The sequence below is a fragment of the Neofelis nebulosa genome, chromosome 11 (assembly GCF_028018385.1).
Source record: "Neofelis nebulosa isolate mNeoNeb1 chromosome 11, mNeoNeb1.pri, whole genome shotgun sequence".
In the NCBI taxonomy this organism is placed as follows: domain Eukaryota; kingdom Metazoa; phylum Chordata; class Mammalia; order Carnivora; family Felidae; genus Neofelis; species Neofelis nebulosa.
The window spans coordinates 13859518-13883955 of NC_080792.1; the positions used below are offsets into that span (position 1 = coordinate 13859518).

A 24438-nucleotide genomic window follows, 5' to 3' on the forward strand; every position below is an offset into this window, starting at 1 on the left:
GAAGGGGACAGATCCAAAGCCAGCTCTGTGCTACCCAGGCACCTCTATTTTTTTTTTTTTTTTTTTTTTTTTTTTTAGTGTTTATTTATTTTTGAGAGAGAGAGACAAAGCATGAGTCGGGGAAGGGCAGAGAGAGAAACAGAATCTGAAGCAGGCTCTAGACTTGAGAGTTGTCAGCACAGAGCCTGACTCGGGGCTCCAACTCACCAACAGTGAGGTCATGACCCGAGCCGAAGTCGGAAACTTAACCAACTGAGCCCCCCCTGGTGCCCCAAGAAGTAGCCCTTTTAAACAGCCTATATCTGGACTTTGTTTTTTGTCCAGTCTGGCAGTCTTTGTCTTTTCATTGGAGTGTTTAGTCCTTTTACATGTATAGTGATTACTGATATATTTGGATCTCGGTGTTATTTGTTCTACTATTTTCTTGGTTTTGGTCTTTTTAAGAATTTATTTATTTGGAAATGATGTGCAATAGGTCTTTCTTTGGTGGTTACTGTAGTGTTAGCATGCATACTTAAAAAAACTTAGTAACTCCGAGGTACTATTGAGAAATGTAGAAAGCTTAAACTCCAGTCGTGCTCCTCCCTATTTGCACGCTATTATTGCCTATTATTTAATCCTAGCCTTTCCCCCACAAATCAGAGGTTAATGTTGTTATCAATCAACTGGAGTCATTTGTCTGTGGATGGACAGAATGTGGAGAAGGATACAGAAACAATGAAAAAACGGTAAATATTAGGAATGGGGACCAGTTGAGATTTATGAAGGGCTTTGAACTCTATCTTAAAACTAGGAAAGCCCTGAAGGGTCGTCATCGTCCACACGGTCACATTTGATTTTGAGAAAGCTTACTCCAGCTGGAATATGAATAATGGAAAATGAAGACCTGAAGAAGAAAACCAATAGGTGCTGTAATCCCGGGGACGAATTGGCAAGGTGACGTCAGGATGGAGAGTGTGACAACGTGCAGAAACCCCTGGCTGCCCAATGGACTGGATCTGATGAGTGGCTGGATCCGGTGGGCGAACGGGAAGCGGAAGCCAAGGATTTCACGAGATTTCGCATTCGGGTGGAAATCATGAAATATGGTGAGAAGCTGAAGAGTTGACTAGATACGTATCTCCTTAGGCTTGTGATGAAAGCTAGATTTATGGGTCTCTGTAGAGACTCATACGAAGCCCTTTCAAAAATGGTCGCTCCCTGTAGAGGACCTGTATCTTCAGAACCCTAGGCGTCAAAGCAAAACCCTCTGCTCACAGACCGGCTTGGCCGCAGGGCAGAGGTCGGGCAAGGGCTGGAGAGCGGTTTCCGCGTCCGCTCCGCGCCTCAGCTTCGGCCCACCCGGACCTTTGCCCCTTCTTCTGGGACCACCGGCTTTCGGGGGCGGGGCCGGCCTCACGGGGGCGGGCGCTGGCGTGCGCCGCGTCTGCGCAGAGCGCGGGCGGGGGCTCCAGGCGGCGGCGGCGCGGGCCGAGCGCCGTGGACGCGCCCCGTGCGCGCCCCCGTGCGCGCGCGCGGCCGCCTGCGCCCCGCCCACCGCCCCCCGTAGCCCGGGCCGCCGCCGCGCCTTCCCCAAGCGCAGGCTTTGTGGGTCTTTGCGAAAACGCGCGTCCAGGAAGGCGGGGAGAGGCGGCCGAACTGAGTTCTGTTAGACGCAGTCATCGGAGGGTTTGCAGTGCACTGAGAGCTGTGAGTACCCGTAAGTCACTCAAGTGGCACCGGCGTCCTGGAAAGGCTCAGTTCTCGGTGTCGGAGAGGGGAATGTGGGCCTGCTGGAAACTACCCCTGATGACGTACCTGAGTGGGTTTCAACTCTGTCAGGCCCGACACCACTTTTAAAAATAAGCCTTTGTCAGCTTCATTGAGGTATAATTGACAAAAAAAAAAAAAAAAAAAAAGGTGTGTATTTAAGAAGTACCGTGTGATGGCTTAATATGCTACGCATTGTGAAATGATTCCCACCTGAAGCTAAGTTACCAGGCTTTGGGTGGGGTGAGAACACCGGAAACCACTCTCTCAGCAAATTTAAAATACACCATACGGTGTCACTAGTTACAGTCGCCAGCTCTACATTAGAGTCCCTGGAACTCATTCATGTCACATCCCAACAGGCGGTGACCCAGAGACCCACTCCTCCCCGCTTCACCCGATCCCTGGCTCCCCCCCCATTCCTCCCTCAGCATCTCTGAATTCTAATTTTTAGGGCTGAATAATACTCCGTTAAGGGTAGAGAGGTCATGTTTTCTTTATCCATTCATCTCCTGGTGGACATAAGCAGTACTGTTTCTTGACTACTCAAGATAAGGCTGCAGCGAACCCAGAGTGCCACGATCTCTTGGATACTGACTTCATTTCCTTTAGAGAAATAGCCGGAAGTAGGATGGCTGAAGCATAGAGTAGATCGATTTCTAATTTTGGGGGGGACTTCACGCTGTTTTTCCTAAAGGCCGTACCAATTTACACTTCCACCCACAAAAGCTCACCAACAAATGTGTCCGTATCCTTGCCGACACTCTCAACACCACTTTATTATAGTAATCAATATTTCGCAACACCCCCCTTTGTTAACCCCAAATTAAATTCATAGGTAATATGTTTATCCAAGTGTGTATTTTTTTTAATTGAAGGATAATTGACATATTATATTAGTTTTAGGTGTACCGCAAAATGATTCAGTACTTGTGTCCGTTGCAAAGTGGTTACCATGATGACTACTGACATTCATTGCCTTGCATACTTTCAGAACAAATTTTTTCCCTTGTGATGAGAACTTTACAGATCTGCTTTCTCAGCAACCTTCACCTTCCGATATGTAATAGAGTATTATTAACTACAGTCATGGTGCACACCTCCCCGTGACTGACTTCCTCTCTCTTTCTTTCTTTCTTTCTTTCTTTCTTTCTTTCTTTCTTTCTTTCTTTCTTTCTTTCTTTCTTTCTTTCTTTCTTTCTTTCTTTCTCTTTCTTTCTTTCTTTTTCTTTCTTTCTTTCTTTCTTTCTTTCTTTCTTTCTTTCTTTCTTTCTTTCTTTCTTTCTTTCCTTTATTATGACTTATTTTATAGCTGGAAGTTTGTGCCCTTTCACCCCGCAAGTGCATAATTTTTTAAAGAAAAAGGATATGATGGCCTAATATAAACAAGTTAAATAGAATAAAATCCTAAGTGTCTTTTATCCTTTTTGTGTCCAGTCAGAAAACAAACCACTCTAAGTATTTCAAAAGAAGCAAGTTAATCTAGGGAACTGGTTATAAAGGTTTGGGCAGGGCTGGATGAGCATATGGAGGAAGGTAGGGTTATCCAGGATTAGTAACTACAGGAACTCACTACCCCCTGGAGCTGGAGAAGCAAAGGGGAAAATGATGTCCCCCAGAGCCTCCGAATGCAAGGCCACGGTGTCTGCCCCCCCTGCACACCACACCCGGCACACCACACGACCCAAAAGACAGGGGGAAAAGGGGTCTTCCTGATCTCTTCCATTCCCCAGTGCCTCCCATTGGCAGACCCTCAGAGAAGCCAGATGGGAAGGAATCTGGAAGCTGTAACTTGGAGGTTTCTGGCCCTAGAGGTGGAGAGCAGGGCTCACAAGGGATGTACAGAGCCAACAGATAATAGTTTCAATTTGCAAATTTTTAGGCACAACTACATTTGAAGATATAATGAAGATGCCAGATGCTTGAATCTGCATTTAAATAAATTAGGATTTAATGGAAGTAAAACAAAGTTCCATTAAATGTTACAGACACTTTCTGTATCTGACTTTCGGAAAGAAAAGGTGGAATAGTGGATTCCCATATATGTATAATCACTATGAATGCAGTGACTACAACAGAGATCCAGGTGGCTGTAGTGGTGACTCAAATGTTATGGGCGGCTTTGCCATTCCTGATGAGATTTCGAAACAGTTGAGTTGACAATTTATAGTAAAACGTGTAAACAAAACAGAACTCATTAGTTGCATTGTTACAAAATTCAGTGTATACTTAAATCATGCCAAAAAGCCTTGTGTTTATATGTCAAATGGAGTTAGGTCTGGAGCTGAAATCATTAGGAATAGGTTTTTTTCCCACCTTCATGAATATCCATCAGGACATTCAAAATTTGAGCAGGACTAAGGATTATAGAACATCCAGTTTCCTGGTCTCTTCCCTTCTAAGTGCCCTTTGCATATCCACCCCCCCCCCCCCCCCACCGCTTCACCCCTGTTGTTGTAACAACTAAAAATGCCTCCACAGATTTTTGGTCCTCTCTTGAGCAGCAGTACAGCTGTTAAGAGCACAGATGTAGTTGTGCAGTCTTGATACAGAAGTATTATGAGATATCAAATAGAAATTAGGTTATAGAATGTTGCTTTTCATTATTTTAGGAAGTATTTGTCCATGCATATGAGAAAAGGCTTGGCATTTATAAACCGAAATGTTAACAGTGGTTATTCCTTTTGTTGGAATTTGAGGAATAGTTTTTTTGTTTTTTTCTGTTTTTAAATTTTTTTTCTACTTGAGAAATTTTAGAACGCATTCAAGTTGGGGGAGAAAAAGGTTAGGTCAGGCAGGTGTATCAGTGAGGATCCTTCTGGGCTCATAGGAACAGTCAGACCCTAAATCTGTCAATGGGGACTGACCCGAGTACCTGGTACGAGCACTTGCTCAGACAAACTTTGGTTCTACCAGAAATGCCACCTCCTTCCTGCACACAAACCACTCTTTGCTGCTCACTGTTCCTTCGGGATGGTGAACAGAGCATGTCCTTCCTGATGTGGGTCCAAATGGGGTCATACTAGTTTTTTGGCTTCATAGCACAGCAGTTTCTTTAAGAATAGGAGCCCGCTGAACTCACCCTCATGCCCGCCCCGTAAATCTCAGGTATGAATCGCCAAACTGGGAGACTGAGTCCCAAGCTTGGACAACATTTTCCATCCTTGGGCCAAAATGGGGGGCATCAGCAAGATGTAGCACGTTCAGTGGGTTGCATGCTGGAAGCTTGTGGTGGGCCTGATACTGTGGGCCCTACCAAGAAGACCGAAGAAGGATGATAGGATGGGGCGCCCATGTGTTGGCAGGTCCCAGCATTTTCCAACTGACTTCTCATTGGGATTTAACCCAACACACTGTCTCCAGTCCAAGCTTCCAGCCTCCAAAACCTCTGTCCTGCACAGGACCTTGTGCGGGGATCTCCAGGCAGGGCGTGGGCGTACCCGACACTCACACATCTCCCAGACCTGAACGCCTGGGCCAAGACAAGGGATAGTTTCCAGATGTGGGCTTCACATCTGGGCCAGCCATCAGAAGGCTGCTTATTTGAACAAAGACTGGAAGTACTCAAAGAGCCCCAAGGTCCAGAGAAGGCTGCCAAGAGCTGGCGAGCAGATGAGTGTAGAACAGGCCTCAATTTATGGTTCCAGGAGAGGAAGAAAGCCGTGCTTTGTGGTCCCGCACGGATACGTGTGAAGCAAGGCATCCTGCCCCTTCAGGATGGGCAATGGCTCTGTTCGTAGGATTAAAATCAGGGGCTTCGATTCTAGGATGAGCAGAATTCTGAACTGAGGGTGCACTCCCATTTCCAGCGTGGCACCTCGACCTTCCCCCCCCTTTCCACACCACCTCATAACTGGTATTCTGTGGAAATACGGTGGAAATAGAAAATCTTACGATTTTATGGCTTGGTGGGCTCTTTCAACCCATCATCCCCACCAGACACACACTTCCTTTTTGAAAATTTTTTCTAAATGTTTATTTTTGAGAGAGAGAGAGAGAGAGAGAGAGAGAGCGACAGAGAGCGAGTGGGGGAGGGGCAGAGAGAGAGAGGGAGACACAGAATCTGAAGTGGGCTCCAGGCTCTGAGGTATCAGCACAGAGCCTGACACGGGGCTCGAACTCATGAACTGTGAGATCATGACCTGAGCTAAAAGCTGGGTACTTAACTGACTGAGTCACCCAGGCACCCCATTTCCTTTTATATGTAACCCTGTGACTTGGGCAAATTCCCCACTTGACTGGAGGAGCTGAGAAGAATAGATCTGTTAGCAGTCCTCTTTGGAGGACGTCAGTGAGATCAGCACAGCTTGGAGCAGATTCTTATGTTCCTACAAAGTGCAGAAGTGTACTCCTTGGGCTGAGTCCTGTTGGGCTGAATTGTCTGCTCCCCCCCCCCCCCCCCGTGTTGAAGTTCTAACCCCTCAGTACCTCGGAATGTGACCGTATATGGAGATGGGGGCTTTATTTTTATTTTTTTTAATTTTTTTAAATTTTTTTTTAACGTTTATTTATTTTTGAGACAGAGAGAGACAGAGCATGAACGGGGGAGGGTCAGAGAGAGGGGGAGACACAGAATCGGAAGCAGGCTCCAGGCTCTGAGCCATCGGCCCAGAGCCCGACGCGGGGCTTGAACTCACGGACCGCGAGATCGTGACCTGAGCCGAAGTCCGACGCTTAACCGACTGAGCCACCCAGGCGCCCCATGAGATAGGGGCTTTAAAGAGATCATTAAGTTAAAGTGAGGTCAGTTGGACGGGTTCTCATCCAATCTGAGCGCTGCCCTCGTGAAGAGATTGTGCACAGACACACGCAGAGGGAAGGCTGTGTGAGGACACAGGGAGAAGGTGGCCATCTGCGAGCCCCGGAGAAAGTCCTCAGATGAAACCAACCCTGATGCTACCTTGATCTCAGACTTTCAGCCTCCAGGAATGTGAGAGAATCAATTTCTGTTAAGCCACCCAGTCTGCGGTGCTTTCTTATGGCGGCCAGAAGGAACTAACATGGAGGTTGGGGGACGCCCGGACCTCAGTGGTGGCCCCGGCTGCCTGGCTCTGTGGGGAACCAGGGACCAGGCCGGTAGTGAGAACGGGCAGGACGATGAGGAGCCCTGGGCGCAGGTCTGAGCCTGAGGGTGTTGCCAATTTATTTTCCGGTTGGTGCTTTCATTATCCTCGCACCATCAGGAAAGTTCTATGACCTGTCACTGCCTGGCTTCTGCTTTGTGTGGGGCATTAAGAAGGTCCTCGCTGAGGGGTCGGAAGACAGTCATGCTGCAGGTCTCCAAGTCCAGACTCAGGAAGGGGCAGGAGCGTGCCCACTGGCAGGGGCGGCATCCTTAGGGCCTCAAGAATAGCTTGTGGGTCCTTTGAAGAGAACTGGTCTCCTTCAGTGACGCCGGCACACGTTTGTGTGGTTATCACTTGGATTACAGGTAGAATGTAAATTTTAGTAGCCATGTAACCTCAGGGAAGTTATTCAAACTCTCCCGTCCTGTTTTTTGGCCCTAGGGATAAGTGGGGTTCGCAGAGTGTTATAAGAGTTAAATGAGACCATGAATAGAAAGGCTATGGAAGCACACGGCACTTTGTCTTCGGTGCCAAGCATTTCCTGAGTTCCTCCTATGTGCCAGGTTCCATCTTGGGCTTTGAGGATATAACAGAAGGTAAGAGGAAAAAAATGTCCCTGCTCCACAGAGCTTACACTGTAGACAGGGAGCGACTCTAAAGGAAACAGACGTGCAGAAGGAAGTGGGGTCCGCTGGGTCAGAGGCTGGTGCAAAGTCAAGGTGAGGAGAGGAAAGGACCCACGAACAGGTGCTTGCACTCCATTCACTGGGCCCCTGGGGGCGGAAGGTAGAGCTGAGCCCTGAGCGAACGAGACATTGGAAGGGCTGCTGCTTCCTGGAGAAGGGGCTGGAAAACTCTGCTTGTTGGCCCGGGGAAATAATTAGGAAGCCTATTTATGTCCAGGATCCTAAGTGAGGGGGGGGGAAAAAAATCTCCTGTTTAAAAATAAAATGAGTTTGGCGGCTCCTCAAAACGTTAAACATAGACTTGCCATGTGACCCGGCAATTCCACTGTGAGGTGTAGATGCCGAAACATCGAAAGCAGGGTCTCAGGCTGATCCGTGTAGAACGACGTTCGTGGTGGCTCTGTTCCCAACAGCCCAGAGGTGGAAACAACCCACCCACAGATGGCTGAATAAGCGGAGCGTGGTATATGCACACAGTGTTCCTGAACTTGAATAAGGAGTGAAATCCTGATACGTGCTCAGCGTGGAGGAGCCCTGAAAACATGCTCAACAACATAAGCGAGACCCAAAAGGGCAAATGACCGCGTGATTCCACTTACATGAGGTGCCTAGGGTAGTCCGATTCGTAGCCATAGAAAGTGGAACAGGTGTTCCCAAGGGCCGGGGTGGGGGGGGGGGGGAGTCACTGTTTACCGGGTACAGAGTTTCTATTTGGGGTGATGAAAAGTTCTGGAAATGGACCATGGCTATGGTTACACAACATTGTGAATGCTCTTACCGCTGCTAAATTGTGCACTTTATTTTTAAAAATTTTTTTTTAACATTTATTTATTTTTGAGACAGAGAGAGAGCATGAACAGGGGAGGGTCAGAGAAAGAGGGAGACACAGAATCTGAAACAGGCTCCAGGCTCTGAGCTGTCAGCACAGAGCCCGACGCGAGGCTCGAACCCACAGACCGCGAGATCATGACCTGAGCCGAAGTCGGACGCTTAACCAACTGAGCCACCCAGGTGCCCCTAAATTGTGCACTTTAAAACAAACAAAAATAGTAAATGTTGTGTTAGGTATATTTTACCACTATAAGAAAAAAAAAAAAAAAAGGAAGAAAAAGAAAGTTATTTGCCCCAGGTCGCTGAGCTAGGGGAGCCAAGTGCTGAGCCTGGCATCCGGGGGTCCCTTTTTCCCAGCCCTGCTTGCTCCCCAGCACAAAGCGGGGTGCTCACACTGGCCGGGGATTTACAGCAGCAGCAGTACCCCCCGGATGGGAAGGCAGCGGCCTTCCTCGCCTATTTCTTGCACCTGTGTTTCTTTGTGACTGTCTTTCCCGTCTTCCCTTGAAGTCATATTTTCTCTGGTTTTGGGTTGTAATTAATGGAGGCCGCTCTGCGTGCTGACATGTACCCGGCAGCCAGGCTGCACCGGCTTCAGATCTCAGCTCTGCCACTCACTAGGGGGGATTCTGGGGCAAGTTTCTTAAACTCTCTGTCCCTTGTTTTCCCACCTGTGGGAAGCGGTAATAGCAGGGGGTGGTTGTGGAAATAAAGTGAAGTCACCCGCGTGAGGTGCTTGGAGCAGTGGCTGGCACCCCAAGTGCTTTCATTGTTGGGTGTTGTCATTGGTAGCACACGACCGGGCTGAGGGAGCTGAGGGTCTATGGCCAGCGTGCAAGCTTCTTGGACTTAGAATCCTTTTGCAGGATTCTTAAACCCCCCAGGACTCTCCTAGAACGCTGCATCAGAGCCGGGAAGAAAGGCAAAGATACACAGGAAATGTTGCCCACGCACATCCTTACTTACTCGGCGATGTGGAATGATCTCTGCATTTCTGTAGGACGTGGTTTATAAATCAATGGGTTGGGATCAGGGCAGTCTAAAATCACTTGAAGTGTGCTCACATGCTTCCACACAATCTGAGCGTGTCGTGTCTGCTTTCATTCAGCAGTGCTGCCCCCTGTGAGCGGTCCGCGCACTGCAGCCCCAAGTCACTCCAGCCAGCTGGGGGCGGGGAGGACTGCAGAGGCCTGATGGTGTTATGTTTCCCCTGACCTAAGCCCACTCCTGATTCTGTTCCCTCTGTTCTCTCTAAATGGATTTGTGAGATACTTACAGCGTTCCTGTTCCCATGAAATGAGGCTTAACAAAAAGAAAAGAAAAAGGCAGCCAGCCTCTGATAACCCAAGGAGATACAGCCCCTGTGTGTGATTTGGGGCAGGTTGTGGGTCTCAGCCAGCAAATGGGCTCCTAGACGCCTACGATGTACTCTCTCCTGAAGAACATCCCACTTTCACGTTTCAAGACTCAAAATCCAGGGACACAGTGAGACTAATATGTTCTATATTAAAAAAAATTTTTTTTAAATGTTTGTTTACTTTTGAGAGAGAGAGAGAGAGAGAGAGAGAGAGAGAGAGAGAGAGAGAGACAGGGCGCGAGCAGGGGAGGGGCAGAGAGAGAAGGAGACACAGAATCTGAAACAGGCTCCAGGCTCTGAGCTGTCAGCACAGAGCCGATGCAGGGCTCAAACTCACCAACCTTGAGATCATGACCTGAACCGAAGTTGGACACTTTACCCACTGAGCCACCCAGGTGCCCTGAGACTAATATGTTCTATATTTTTAAAACTTTTGCACAGAAAGGAAAAAACGACCATATGCTAAATTTTAGAAAATGAAAAATGGAAAGAACAGTTTTGTAATTCATGACCAAAAAAGGCCTACTCTTCTTCCTAATACATAAAGAACTCATAGAAATCGAAGGGAGGGAGGGACGAAGGGAGGAAGGAAAGTAGGAAGGAAGGAAAGGGAGAGGAGGATGAGCAAATATGGGCCACATTCACAGAAAGCAACCCCGAAATACCATTTTCACCCACTGAATTGGCAAAAATCCTCCTGTTTAATACCACACTCTGTGGGCCAGTCTGTGCAAGGGCAGGCACCTTGGAACATTGCTAGTGGGGATGGGACTCGGCATATCCATTATGAAGGGGGATGTGGCCTGTCAGCAATTGCAAATATATGATTCCACTTCTATAGCTGCACGTGTGCACAGAGAACATACAATGCATTGAGACTGTTCATTGCAACATTGTTTGTGATAGAAAACAATGGAAGCGACAGGTGGCTCTTACCACATTTACTGCCTCCCTGGGATGAACTCTATGCAGTGAAAAAAGAGAGGAGATGTGCTATCAGTATTGACATGGAAAGAACTCTACAGTATTCCATTAATAAAAATAAGCAAGGTTCAGGGCAGTGTATTTAATCTACTACCTTTTTATCTAAAGGGTTGGAAGATACGAATTTATGTTTGTATTTCCTTGGTTTTGCCTTCACAGGGTTACCCGTGGAGCACCTAGACTGATGGGGATAAGGCTTGGAGTTATCCACTCTCCTTTCCGCTCCTTCTAGAGTTTCCAAACTTCTCTTTCTGTATATTGATTGTTGAAAGCATGAAGGTGTTACCAGTTTACACTTAAATAAATATATTCTTATTCTCGGGGGGTAGTGAGGATTCTCCTATGCTACAATAAGAGAATAAATAGTCCAACCTTTCTGAGATGCAATTTGGCAATATGTATGGGCACAGAGATTTCACTGGTAGGGTCTTGATTACATACTGTTTAAAGCGAAACACTCCCAACTTTTGGAAGACGCACATGTTAAATGTCCCAACATCAGGGGATGATGACATACCCATAAGACAGTGATACATCCATAGGACAGAATACTCAAAGCTAATTCAAATACCACAAAGTATATGTACTGACATGGAAAGTTGGCCATTTGTTATAGAATGGAAAAGCAAGTAACATATTTGCATGTATGGTCTGGTACAATATTTGTAAAATATAGAAATATAAAAGTAAGTAAACTCTGTAAGGGTAATATGCCAACATATCATCAGTGACCATAGCTAGATAGTAGGTCGGGATCAGTTTTGTCTTTTATTCATCTGACTTTTCTGATATTATGTATTAACATTACAAGTAAAGTTAATTAAAAATAACCTTACAGGGGCGCCTGGGTGGCTCAGTCGGTCGAGCGTCCAACTTCAGCTCAGGTCATGATCTCACGCTCCGTAAGTTCGAGCCCCGCGTTGGCCTCTGTGCTGACAGCTCAGAGCCTGGAGCCTGGCTTGGGATTCTGTGTCTCCCTCTCTCTCTACCCCTCCCCTGCTCATGCTCTGTCTCTCTCTGTCTCAAAAATAAATAAAAACATTAAGAAATAAAAAAATAACCTTGCAGCTATATGTATATATACAAAAATATAGTCTTTAATAACAGGACCAGTAGCATATATCCTGTTACGGCACCTGGTTTTTCATCTTGAATACTTATCGTCCATATCTTTCCCAGTCAGCAAACACATCTCAGGGAAATCGAGTGGTCAGACTACAATGGTTTTATGATTGTTTGTTTTAGTTTCTTTCCTCAGATCTCCTGATTTTTCTACTGTCAACCCTTATTATTTATGTAATTCAGAAATAATAAGCACTTTTAAAAAGAAATATTTCTGTCTAATAGTTGGCGGTTTTGAAAGCCCTTTTTACAGACTGCACACAATATGTGCAAAACCCAGCAGAGCCATGATAACTCTATATGGAGAAACAGAGACTGGGGAAGTTAGGAGGTTTTCTGGCAGTTGCCAAGCCAATAAAGTGAAGCTGGGCCACGTTGATTAACACATGGCCCAGAAGTGCTCATTCTACCTGCCATGCACATTCCCAGAGCCCTCCTAGACATCTGGAAGGCTTGGACTCAATTCCTACTCCACCAGAGAAGTGAACAGGGTCATCTACAATATCCAATAAAAGTCCTCAAAAGGAGGGGCTAACCAACAAGAGAAAGCATTCCTGGAAAGACAGTTGCTTGAGGGCCCCATACCGAACTGCAGTGAAAGCCTCAAGAATTCTCTTTCCACTTTCCTGTGAACATGCTTACCACTGAATGTGGGAAGATTCACGAATATTTCTAGAGAAAAGGATTCCCGTTAAAATAAAAAGAAGAAAAATAGATTATCCCCATTTATAGCTTGCTTGAAAGTGTTATTAAAGGATAAACTTACTGAGGGTAAGATTATTTTTTATCTCCATATTTCAGTGCTTAGTTATCCCAGAGATACTCAGTAGGTATTAGATGGTTGTGATAAATGGATGGATGGATGGATGGATAGATGGATGGGTGATTGTTTGAGATGCATTAATTGAAAGAGGGAAGGAAGGAGGGAAGGAAAAGGGAGGGAGGGAGGAATGGAATCTAGAAAGAAGGAAGGGAGGCTGCTGGGGTTGGTTGGATAGATGAATGGAAGTTTGGTTAGGGTGGAAGAAAAGATGGCTGGCTGGCTGGTGTGATGGAATAATGGGTGGGTGGATGAAAAGATGGACTGATGGATGGAATGGATGGATAAAGCTGCAGTTGATTTTAAAGTCTAACAGACACTCAAGTACTGTGGGCTGTTTCAGCGCAGGTACAGAGATATTGCTACATAATTTTCTTCTCTTTTAGCAAGGATGGAACTATCTCCGCTTTTTATGCCAGTCTCATTAACAGCCGCCAAGACAGATGTGGGGCCCTCAACAGCAGTCCTTCTTCTTCACATCCAAAGAATGGCAGAGAAACTTAAGAGGCCGAAACGAGGAGGCACAAAAGTTAGCACTTTATTTTATAGGTGAGGTAACCAACCTGAATGCAAAACCCCTTTGCAAATAATGAATGTCCAAGCTATTAGAGACCTTATAAAATACCAGGCATTTAAAATAAAATTGTAAACCATAGAAATGAACAAAAGAAGAGGAAGGGCAGGGTCATTAAAGTCATTCAGTGGGACGGGACAGGTCTTCCCACTGTGGTTACTGCCAGGGCTAAATTGCAGTGTGTAAGGCCATCTGCCCTGGTATTCTTCCTGTCACTCCCGAGAGCTTTTTATTCCGCTTTATTTTAGGAGTGCCAAACGGTGGGTTTCTAATTCTATTCCTCTCTAGTTCTTTTTATAGTACTCAGATCTGGGCAAATACCAGTAATATGAAATGTGTCCTCTTTTTTTTTTTTTTTTTTTTTTTTTGTACTTTAAATCAGCCAGAAGTTTAATATCTTGAATTTCCTGCTTCTTTGGCATTCCTCACCTGCTGTGTGCATGCCAGCTGCACCTGCATGGCTTTCTGAGCACGTGTCTACCTGCCGGACTGCCTGCCAGGCCATTAGCGAGGCCAGTGGACGAATCACACACTTGGGTGTTTTTAGATTCTGTCACTTTAATGATAGTGAAAAGCTCCAGACTGCCTGCAACCCCTCCCAGTGTTTGCCAGACAACTCAGAGCTGGAGGCAGGCGTTCATTTAGAAACTGCCAGCGAGCAACGGAAAGTTCTCAAACACCTTTTACCTCTGAGGACTACAGCGAGTCATGGCCCTGAGTTTGTTGGGGTCTTTTATTTCTGCCTGTAAAAAAAAAAAAAAAAAAAAAGTGCATTCTCCTAAAGGCATTGACTTAAAGTGCTATAGCAGGTGCTGCCTGAACCCCACCCACACACTTGTCTTTCCCCTTCAGTGCTGACAGGCTGGAATTCCAACTGCTGACACCTCATTTTGTGTCCTGAGGACTTTCTCTTGACCTGGAGCCCCCTTTTCCACCTGTGCAGCAGGCCAGAGTGCTGGGAAATCAATGCCCCCGGGAGCAGACTCCCAACAATGGTGAATAGGAGTTGGTGTATAAATGCCCCAGCTCCCTTGCCCCTCAGGTGGGATTGCTCTGAGGTGTATGCTTCTCACTGACTTCCAGAGTTTTCTGAGCAGATTTAAGCTTCAGTCACCCCAGAGGTAGCTGGTTAGATACCACATGCTTTCTTGGCTGCCTCTTCTCTGTCTTACGTCCCTGTGCCCCTGCCAGCATCTCCTGGGATTGTCTTCCAGATAAACTACTCCATCTGGAATCTCTGTCTTAGAGTCAGATTCAGAGAGACCCCCCAAAAAGGCCCACGTCGACCAATGGGATGCTGTTGCAGGGGTTGGAGGAACACATACTGGACACCTAGGAGATTCCCTCACAAAATCAGAAAGTGCAGCCCCTTCTATAAGCCTCAGCTGTAGTATACAATTTGGGGGCCCTCTGATGCACTTTGGGGTTCCTCTGGCTGTCACCTGCTGTCCCAGGAGTGGTGAGCTGGTAGAGAACCCCAGCCAGAGGCACTCAGAATGCATGTGTAGGTGGACAGAGGTGATGTAATCTGTGGGCAGCCTCTCCAGTCTCCCACCTGGGAGGAAGGAGGCCTAAGAGGCAATAGAGGAAGTGCATTCAGGGAGAAGAATGAGGGGGAAAAACAGATGGCCTTTCTGCATCCTTCTCATTTCATTTAGATTCAACTTACTTTTTTTTTCTCTGAAGTGCATTCGTTAGTGTTTCATTCAGGGAGGATCTGTTCGGGGCGAACCTTCCATTTTTATTGGGTAAAGAGGTCTCTGTTTTGTCCTTGCTCTCGAACAGCAGCTTAGCCAGGCTTTGAAGTCTACGTTTTCTGTCCGCACGTGCGTTGTCTTCTGGCTTCTATAGCTGATACTGAGAAGGCTGTTTTCAACCGGACTGTTGTTGTTTTGCAGGTAAGCCTGTTTCTTTGTGATTTGATTTCTGGCTTCTTAATCCAGAGAGATTAAATCCTTTATTCCCTTGCTAATTTCTGCAGTTTCATTCCCATCTGTCTGGGCATGCCTTCATTTTTATTTATATTGCTCAGGATTCCCCATTCTGAAAAAACTTAAAAAAGAACCTCAGCCAGTTTCTCCTTGACTTTTGCCGCTCTCTCAACCTTTCTAGCCTCGCCTGAAATTTCTTTTAAGGGTAAGATAGCTCTGGTTGTTTTATCCTCCATGTTTCTTAAGCTTTCTTTAGTATTCTCTATCTCCTGTTGGCTCCTTCTTCCAATTTACAGACTCTTTCTTTAGCTGTGTCCCAAGCTGCTGCTTGCCCCATCCACCCAGTGCTTCATTGAAACGATCCCGTGTTTCATTTCTAGAAGTTCCGTTTGGCTCTTCTTCAAACCCACTGGTCATACTTATCCTCATTAGTTAGTCTCTCGTCTGCGGTTTTAATTTTAAACATTACTTTATGCACTCTATCTGAACATTGTATTATCTGAAAGCTATTTTTAGTGTGGACATTCACTTTTACTCATGGTGACTGTGTCCTCTAGTGCTTTGTAATTTTTTATTTTTATTGTAAGCTTGCCTTCCACAGGGAAAATGTTGTTTTGTTCTGTCTTGTTCTCTGTGGGAATCCTGTGCAATTTGGAACACAGAAGTGTCCCTCCACGGTCGTTTTATTTTTGCTATTGCCAGTTGTCTTGGGGATAGTCAAATCAGCTAAAAACATCACCACCTCTACATAGCCTCCTTGGGCCCCTTTCTCTCAGCTGAGCCTTGGAACCTCTCCTCTCTGCTCACATAGCTCCTTGTCCATATCTCTATGGCATCTCAAACAGCATTCTGTTTGGAGACTGTGTGTCTGTGTCCTCAGTTACTCTAGAAGCCCCTCAGGCACTCATCAGGTCTAGCAAAGAGCTCATAAATGTTTGCTGAATGAATGAACTTGGAGAAGTAAGTCTTCAATGCCTCACCTTCTTTGAATGGGATGTTATCTTTTGTCCTGACCTCATAGGATTTGGAGACATCATAGGCCCTCTAGGATAGATCATGGATCTATCCCATAGACCTCATGGGATTTGGGGAGATGCTTTAATTCACCCCTAAGATCACTGCATCAAATCCTTAATTCCCTGCCTAAGATAATTAACTAAGGGGCTCTCACAAGCTGTGAAACACTAACACAGGTACCTCCCAGTGCTATCCCACTGTGCCTGGTGACTGGTTTCCCACTCATTATTATCTGCTTCCTTTGTGCTTTGTGAGACAGGAATGGTTGCAATGGAAAAGATCTGTCGTGTAGTAACACCTTCAGACTTTTCTGAGACTAAAACAAGGCTGTACCTGAGGCTGATATACTTGGACATATGCTGGACTTAGAATCCCTCAAAATCAAATGGCAGCAGCCAAGCAAACAGCCGTATCAACCCTAAATGGCAACTGTGTGTTCCTCCTTTTCCCAGCCTGACTGAGCGCTCTTTGAGAGCATTGACCATGACATACATCTGCTGGGGTGTCCTCATGGCGAGGTCAGAAGCACGGCGCCGAATCGTAGGTATGGTTGAATTTTGACCGGTTGAGTTGTAGTTAAAAGTAGGGTCAGCATTCTATATACGAAATAGAAGCTACCTCAGAATACTGGCAATTCTTAATAACAGCAAAGCCATTTTTGGTTTGTACTATACTTTTTCTTTTCTGCTCAAGCATTTTGTGGTGGGGAAAAAAGGATTGGGATTGCAGTGTTTTTTAGTGGCTCCAAATAGCTATCTTCCTCTGCCCCCTAGTGGCCTCATGACAAATTGTAAGAACCTTCATGGTTCTCAGTTTCCCTGGTTGCTTCTATTCTTACTGTTTTTGTTATTGTTTATGAAAAAAAGATTTCCTTAAACTTGCCACAACCTCAAAGTGCCCTGTGTTAAAAATTAAATGAGTGAAATATAATTTTACTAGAAAATATATGTGCAGTGAGGGGCATCGAGAATCTAGAATTTAGGAAGTGATTCTCTCTCATTCTCCAACAGGCTCCATCCGTGGCCGTCCATCTTTGGTGTTAATACTTTCTGGGACAGTTGTTTGCCACTCTGGGACCCCTTATGTGACAGCTCCATTTGAACCAGCATGAAATGTCCCTCCTCGGCTGCATTCTAGAACCTGGAACCTCCCAAGTAAGACCTAAGCCTGCCTTCACCTGGTGGGGTTATCTGCTTCCCTGCCTGGACTCCTGTCCAGACCAAGAACGGCACCTTCCTCATATGCCTTGGCTCCTGGCACCGAGTTCCTCCTGCCTGTGCTCTCAACATTACACTAGTGTGGGGGAGCCCCAAGAGAATTGGGTTCTCAACACCAAGCATGGTTATTTCTGGTGAAGTACAGACCACGCAAACCATGTCTTTATTTATGCCACTGAGCCTGCATTAGCTCCCTTACCAAACCTAGGATCCGACTGGCTCCTCTTGAGCAACTGACCTCCCAACAGCCCCCGGTCACCTTCCCATGGATAGTGGCCAAGGAAGGCTTTTCTCATTCTGCCGTCATAACGGTGGCTTCTTTGTTCAGTATAGCTGTGGGAAATTTATTTTCGTCTCTGTTTTTTTGCCAGGAGACTGGATCATAATCTGACAATAAAGAGAAATTCCAACCTGAAGGATTTTGACCACAGAGGAAAGAACTTCCTGAAAGTTCTCTTTCAGGAAGAATGATGGGATGTCCCTGGGGCCAAGAATCAAAAGTTGTGTTCTTGGCCTCAACCCTGTCTGGCTGCCATGCTCCTTGTCAGTAGCATGGAATTTACCTCAGCGCGATCTTGTAAGGATTATAGGAGGGGGAAAGGCTTTCTAGAGGAGAGAAAGCCTCCTCTCCTTATAATCTTGAATGGACAGCTGAAGGATACTGTACAGTTTTAGGAACTTTTCCCATAAAACCACATTGACTTTCAGAAAATTAGCTCTCCTGTCACTAGCTAGTGGGAACCTCAGTTCACAAATTCACTGGGGTGTAAGAAATGCTATGTTTTTAATTTCCCCTAAATCCAATTCTGAATCTCTGTTAGTTTCCTAGGCCTGACGTAATGAAGTACCTCAAGCTGAGTGGCTTATACAATAGGAATGTCTCACAGTTCTGGAGTTTGTGGTGTTCTCCCTGTGCCCCTGTTTCTGTGTCCACATTTCCGTTCTTTTAAGGATACAGTCATATTGGCTTAGGGCCCACCCTAGTGATCTCATTTTAACTTATAACTTAATTTTTTTTTCTAAGAGAACCGATGAGCTGGGGAGAGGCACAGAGGGAGGGAGAGAGATAAGCAGGCTCCCTGCTCAGTGCAGAGCCTGATGGGGGGCTTGATCCCACGACCTTGGGATCATGACCTGAGTTGAAATCACGAGTTGGATACTCAACCAACTTAGCCACCCAGGTGCCTCTGTAACTTAACTTAAAAAAAAAAATCAATGTTTTATTTTTGAGAGACAGAGAGAGAGGGAGAGAGACTGCGGTGGGGGGGGGGCATGCAGAGAGAGGGAGGGAGACAGAGAATCTGAAGCAGGCTCCACGCTGCCAGCAAAAAGCCTGACCTGGGGCTTGAACCCAGGAACCGTGAGATCATGACCTGATCAGAAGTCAGACACTGAACCAACTGAACCCCCCAGGTGTTCCACTTCACTTTTTAACTTAACTTTGTAAAGGCCCTATTTCCAAATAGGGTCACATTCTGAAGTACTAGAGGTTAGGACTTCAAAATATCTTTTTTGAAGGGACACAATTCAACCCATAACAGTCTCCATCCGCCAAGCTAGTGGGAAACCGTTAGCTCCCTCTTCACCACACCCACATATCCTCCAGCCTGGGACTGAGCTGCTGATGTTTTTGGCCAAACCTGAGGACCTGGGAGAGCCCTTTGTCTTAAGTCTTACTTGCTGCATGGTGCCCAAGCTTGCATGGTGTCTCCAAGTCAGCAGCCAGCCAGCCAGCCATGCTTTGCCTGAAAGCCCCAAACCCCTTGCCTCACTGGCAACTCCAGTGTCCAGAGTGTTGGCTAGGTAATATGGCACCCTACATAAGTATCCTTTCTGAATATTGCCACTTCACCAGGGACCTGAGGGCTTGCTAGTCTTGACCCTATTCACCTTTTTCCTTTCCCTTCTCGAAGCCCGTAAAGGGATCCCCTCAAGCAGTTCCAAAAGAAACAGAGCCACTGACATTAAATAGATTTATCACCAAACCTTCCCTGGGGAGAGGCCACTCAGATCCTGCTTACTTCCATAAAATGGAGGGAAAGAAAAAGATGAATAACAAAGCTTATATATCAGTGCCTTGTCCTGCCATGCTTCTAACAGTGTGCCCAACAGATAAGCCACAGGCCAGTTCACCAAGAGAGGCCACGCTGGCTGGAACCTCAGACCTGAACATGGCCTCCTTCTCCTCCACACTCAGTTCCAAGGCACTTGCCTACCTGAGCAGGTGTTGCTGGGACCTGCGGGTGACTCGGTGTGAATGAGTTTTGCTGGGATTGAGAGGACATTGGGAATGAGATGACAAAGTCAGAGTCATCTACTGGGAATTGGACACAGAGCCCAGAACAAGAACCAGAAGGGCACAGTTTGAGAAGAAATTGAGGGGTCCATAGTCTCTCCTGAAGGAGAAAAGAAGTGACCACGTGCTTGGGCAGAGGCTCTGTGGTATAAGAAATGTAGGGGCGCCTGGGTGGCGCAGTCGGTTAAGCGTCCGACTTCAGCCAGGTCACGATCTCGCGGTCTGTGAGTTCGAGCCCCGCGTCAGGCTCTGGGCTGATGGCTCGGAGCCTGGAGCCTGTTTCCGATTCTGTGTCTCCCTCTCTCTCTGCCCCTCCCCCGTTCATGCTCTGTCTCTCTCTGTCTCAAAAATAAATAAAAAACGTTGAAAAAAAAAAAATTAAAAAAAAAAAAAAAAAAAAAAAAAAAAAAAGAAATGTATTTGGCCTTTGTCTTCATTCCTGACACAGAACTCCTAAAATCCTGGAATTTCCCGAGTGGTAGGGATGTCTTTTGTTATTCCTGAAGAGCTCTTTCTGCTCACACCTTGGTTTACGCTACTAGGGTGACTTGGAATGCAGTTCCTAGATTGCCAAGGGATGTTTTGGGTCCTAGAAAGACCCAGGATAGGGCTGGTCACTAGAAAACCAAGTGGTTAGAGAGTCGGAACTCCCAGCCCCACCTAGCAGCCACCATGAAGAGTAGTAGGGGCTGGAGATTAAGCTCTGTAAAAACTCTTGATGTGAGAGATTTGGTGAACTTCTGGATTGGGGCGCGCGTGCGCGCACGCACACACACACACACACACACACACACACACACATGAAGTGCTGGGATAGTGTCATGCACAGAGGGGCCACGGAAGCCCCACACCCCAGCCCCCGCACTTTGCTCTGTGTGTCGCCTCCACCTGGCTGTTCCTGGCTGTTCCTTTATAATAAATCTGGTAAACAGAAGTGTTAACCTGAGATCCGTGAGCAGTTCTAGCAAACCATCCAACCTGAGGAGGGGGGCTGTAGGAACCCCTGATTCATAGCCGGTTGGCCAGAAGTATGGGTAGTCCAGGACTTTTGACTGGTGTGTGAAGTGGGGCAGTCTCGGGACTGAGCCCTTAGATGTGTAGAATCTGCCACAGACTTCAGGTAGTCGGTGTCAGACTTGAATTCAACATTAGGGCACTCACTTGATGTCCAGAGATTTGGGGACATCGTTGGTATGGAAAAAAAAAAAACAACTCCACAGGTGTTGTCAGAGTTCTGAGTAAAAATAGTCCAGAGTCATCCTGACCCCAGAAGGCCAAGAGGAGCAGACTGGTGGACTGAGGTGTCCCTGTGCTTGAGATAGAGAACAGAGGACAGAGAAGGTCCCCCTGGGGCTCCCAGGGCCCTGAGGGCCCTTGTCACCTAGGTCCACAGGGCCAGAGACTCCTTTGTCTTTCACCACCTGTGAGATTTCCTGTCACTAAGGAGACTCGCCAGTGACGCCCACAGAGAATGGTAGGTCCACATGAGGCCGCCCGGCGGGGACGGGATGGAAAGCAGAACCACGGGGACACTTGTGCAGAGACACACAACGGCTGCAGGAGACCAAAGAGCGCCTGATAAGAGTAAGTGGGACGTGCACATACAGCACGGTTGTGCACACGCATACATACATACACGCACACTGATGGAGCTTAGCTAACATGCATCTCAAAATTTTAAAACGCGGTAGATGAATGAAAAGAAATTGTGGTCATGGTGAGATTTGAGTTAGTGCCCTGGGAGATCAGGCACGAGACCTAAGTCATTAACTAAGTTGCTGGATTCCGAATGCCCAAAACCTATTGTCTTTCTCTGTACCGGCAGAAGTAACTGGAAAAAAAATATTTTTTAATGGCGGCTTTTACAACCGGGTCAAGAAAACATCGGATACCTGGGGAGAAGTCTAAGGACGTTCAAACCGTCCACACCGAAAACTATAAAACATCACTGGAAAAAAAATAAGTCAAAGGAGACCTAAGCAAATGGACAGATATACAAAGTTCATGAAGAGGAAGCCTAAATATTGTTAAAATGTCATTTATTCAAAACTGGTTTATAGATTTATTTATTTATTTTTTTTATTTTTATTTTTGGGACAGAGAGAGACATAGCATGAATGGGGGAGGGCCAGAGAGAGGGAGACACAGAATCGGAAACAGGCTCCAGGCTCTGAGCCATCAGCCCAGAGCCTGACGCGGGGCTCGAACTCACGGACCGCGAGATCGTGACCTGGCTGAAGTCGGACGCTTAACCGACTGCGCCACCCAGGCGCCCCATAAACTGGTTTATAGATTTAAAGTAATCTCAATTAAGATGCCAGTATTTTTTTTTTAACTGGCACGCTGATTCTAAAAATTCATTGGGAAATGCTCCCGTTACCAGTACTTGAGAATTTTAATTGTTCCAAAATCCCATCAAATGTTGGTATTGTCTTTTTATTTTATTTTGCTTTATTTAAAATTTTTTTAAATATTTATTTGAGAGAGAGAGAGAGAGAGAGAGAGAGAATGAGTGGGGGAGGGGCAGAGAGAGAGGGAGACCCATGCCCTTCATTTCCAGGGGGCTCTTCTGCTGAGAGACGCCACCATGCACTCAAAGATCTCAAACCCAGAAAATACTGACGACAGACGTTTCCTTCAGTGATTCTCAGCTGGGTGAGCGCTGGAGTGCCAAGGGTTGAAGCATGTCTTTCTTCCCCCGACTCTCAAGATGCCTGGGCAGCCACTTGGGGTCATCACCCTTTCTTAGAGCCCCCGGGTGCCTAGTGGGAGAGCCATGCCTCTCGGGCGTGTTGGGACGGCAAAACGATTGAGAACCAAGGCACAGGTGGATGATCTCGGCGACTTCCAAAATGGACGGGTGTATGGCTTTCCCAAGGCGCCAGGAGAATTAGAATCCCAGGAAACCTACCTGTGGGGGTACAAGTATTCTGTGCCAAGGTCTCTGTTTGGCGTGAGTCTTCTGAAACAACCTGAGGCTATTGCATATTCCAAGATACTAAGTTTAAGGCTACTTAAAAAAAATCTGTAGGTTGCCAGAGTTCTCATTGTCCTGCATGTATTTTACAGAATATTTTATCTCTTCTTAGTAACACCTTTTTGTACTAACGTCTAGGAAGATAACTCCGAGGTGGTGTAAGCAGCGCTGCTCAGATTTCCACGTGCGTGTGCATCGCCCGAGGATCCTGTTAAAATGCAGATTCTGAACCAGAAGGTGCAGGCAAGGGCCTGAGATTTTGCATTTTTAAGACGTTCCTGGGCAGGACTGGTTACAGAATTTGCAGGGCCCTGTGCAAAATAAAGAGGCAAGAGCCCTTGTTTAAAAATTACGAAAAAAAATTCAAGGTCGGGGTGCCTGGGTGGCTCAGGTGGTTAAGCGTCCACCTCTTGATTTCAGCTCAGGTCGTGATCTCACAGCGTGTGGGTTCGAGCCCCGCATCAGGCTCTGGGCTAAGACTGCGGAACCTATTTGGGATTCTCCGTTTCCCTCTCTCTGCCCCTCCTGTTCTCTCTCTCTCTCGAAAGTAAATAACAAATATTTAAAAAATCTTTTCGAGGTGAAGGGAGAACATTCAACCAGTGCGTGATCCTTCTAACCTCAGAGTCCTCCTGAACGTGGGGCCCCATAGCACCGGCCGGTCACACACCCACGAGGCCGGCGCTTTTCCCAGGTGATGCTATAATGAGCCAGTCTGTAAAACCGGACTCTTCCTTAGACTCCGAGTTCTCAGACTCCGAGTTCTCAATATGGCAGCTCTGACCTGAATTCCATCAAGAGAAGTTAGTTCCTCCCGCACCCAAAATCTCTCACTGTAAGGTGGTCTGGAGATGAGAGGCCTCAGGAATCCAACAGTGCGCGGACGGTACAAGGTCCACATCTACTCACACCTGTCTTCAGAATTTACTGATTTGGCGAGACGATAAACAAGTGATTCATAAACCACAGGGCGCTGTATAAATATTGGCCCCTCTACTGTAAGATGCCTTCAACTTGCAACTCGGTGAGAGAAACTGACGCGAGGCCCTCTGGTGCCTTCCTATGTGTCAGTCCCCCAGTTCAAGCCAGCTCGGCTATTGTAGATCCCCGAAATTCCGTTTAAGTGAATACCAGAGAGAGAGGATCCAGGGCGGGCGAAGAAACCGTGATGAGGATCTTCAGTGCTTCCGGGAGGCGCTGAAATGTGAAATAATTAACCTTTGGAAAGCCTGCGTGGTGACTTGGTATTTTTCCACCCCGCTGAGGCTAAAAGGTTAATTAATTTTCCCTGTGTGTAAGAACCAGCCCTACAATTTAGAAGTGATGGCCGGATGCCCCTACCTCCTGAGCAGCAGTGGGATGGGGGTATTCTCTTTGTGGGGGTCACCCACCCACAGGGCCAGAGCTCCGGGAGAGGCTCCCATTCCCTCTCACCCTTTACCTTTGACCCCCACGGGTGCCTCTGTGGTGTTCTGCCAGAGGTGCCTTCGGGGACCTGCTCCTGGCCCCATCTGTCTTCCTGCTGTTGACCTCTGCGGGTGCCCCTCCGGGGCTGGTGCTGTTTTCCGGTTTGGCCTCGTCAGCGTCACCACCCACCCTCACAGACGTGGAATTTCGGAGAAGAAGTGCCCATTTACCAGGGATGTGGCCTCGCCCTCTGGGCCAGCTGGCTTAGTGCCAGGACAGCCCTGCCAGGATGGTCCTCTCTGTTCCGAAAGGAGGCCCCAGAGGTGGATGCATCTGTCAGAACTTGTTCTTTTACGAATAGTTAGTGCTCTGGTTTTCAGTTTACTGTGAAATGTGGTGCTGGA

The 24438-nt window shown here is 46.8% G+C and overlaps 1 long non-coding RNA gene across 6 annotated transcripts; it reads left to right on the forward strand.

The window, feature by feature from the left end:
* The first annotated feature begins 1475 nt into the window (after window positions 1-1475).
* On the forward strand, window positions 1476-23226 carry LOC131489965 (uncharacterized). 6 transcript variants are annotated; one of them, XR_009250855.1, is made up of 6 exons: window positions 1476-1689; window positions 16590-16681; window positions 17148-18535; window positions 21036-21234; window positions 22211-22864; window positions 23048-23226. It is a non-coding gene; the product is annotated as an uncharacterized LOC131489965 (long non-coding RNA). The 6 variants fall into 6 exon arrangements; XR_009250857.1 differs by having other exon boundaries at window positions 22211-22677; window positions 22766-23226; XR_009250854.1 differs by having other exon boundaries at window positions 22211-22305; window positions 22402-23226.
* The last annotated feature ends 1212 nt before the right edge of the window (window positions 23227-24438 follow it).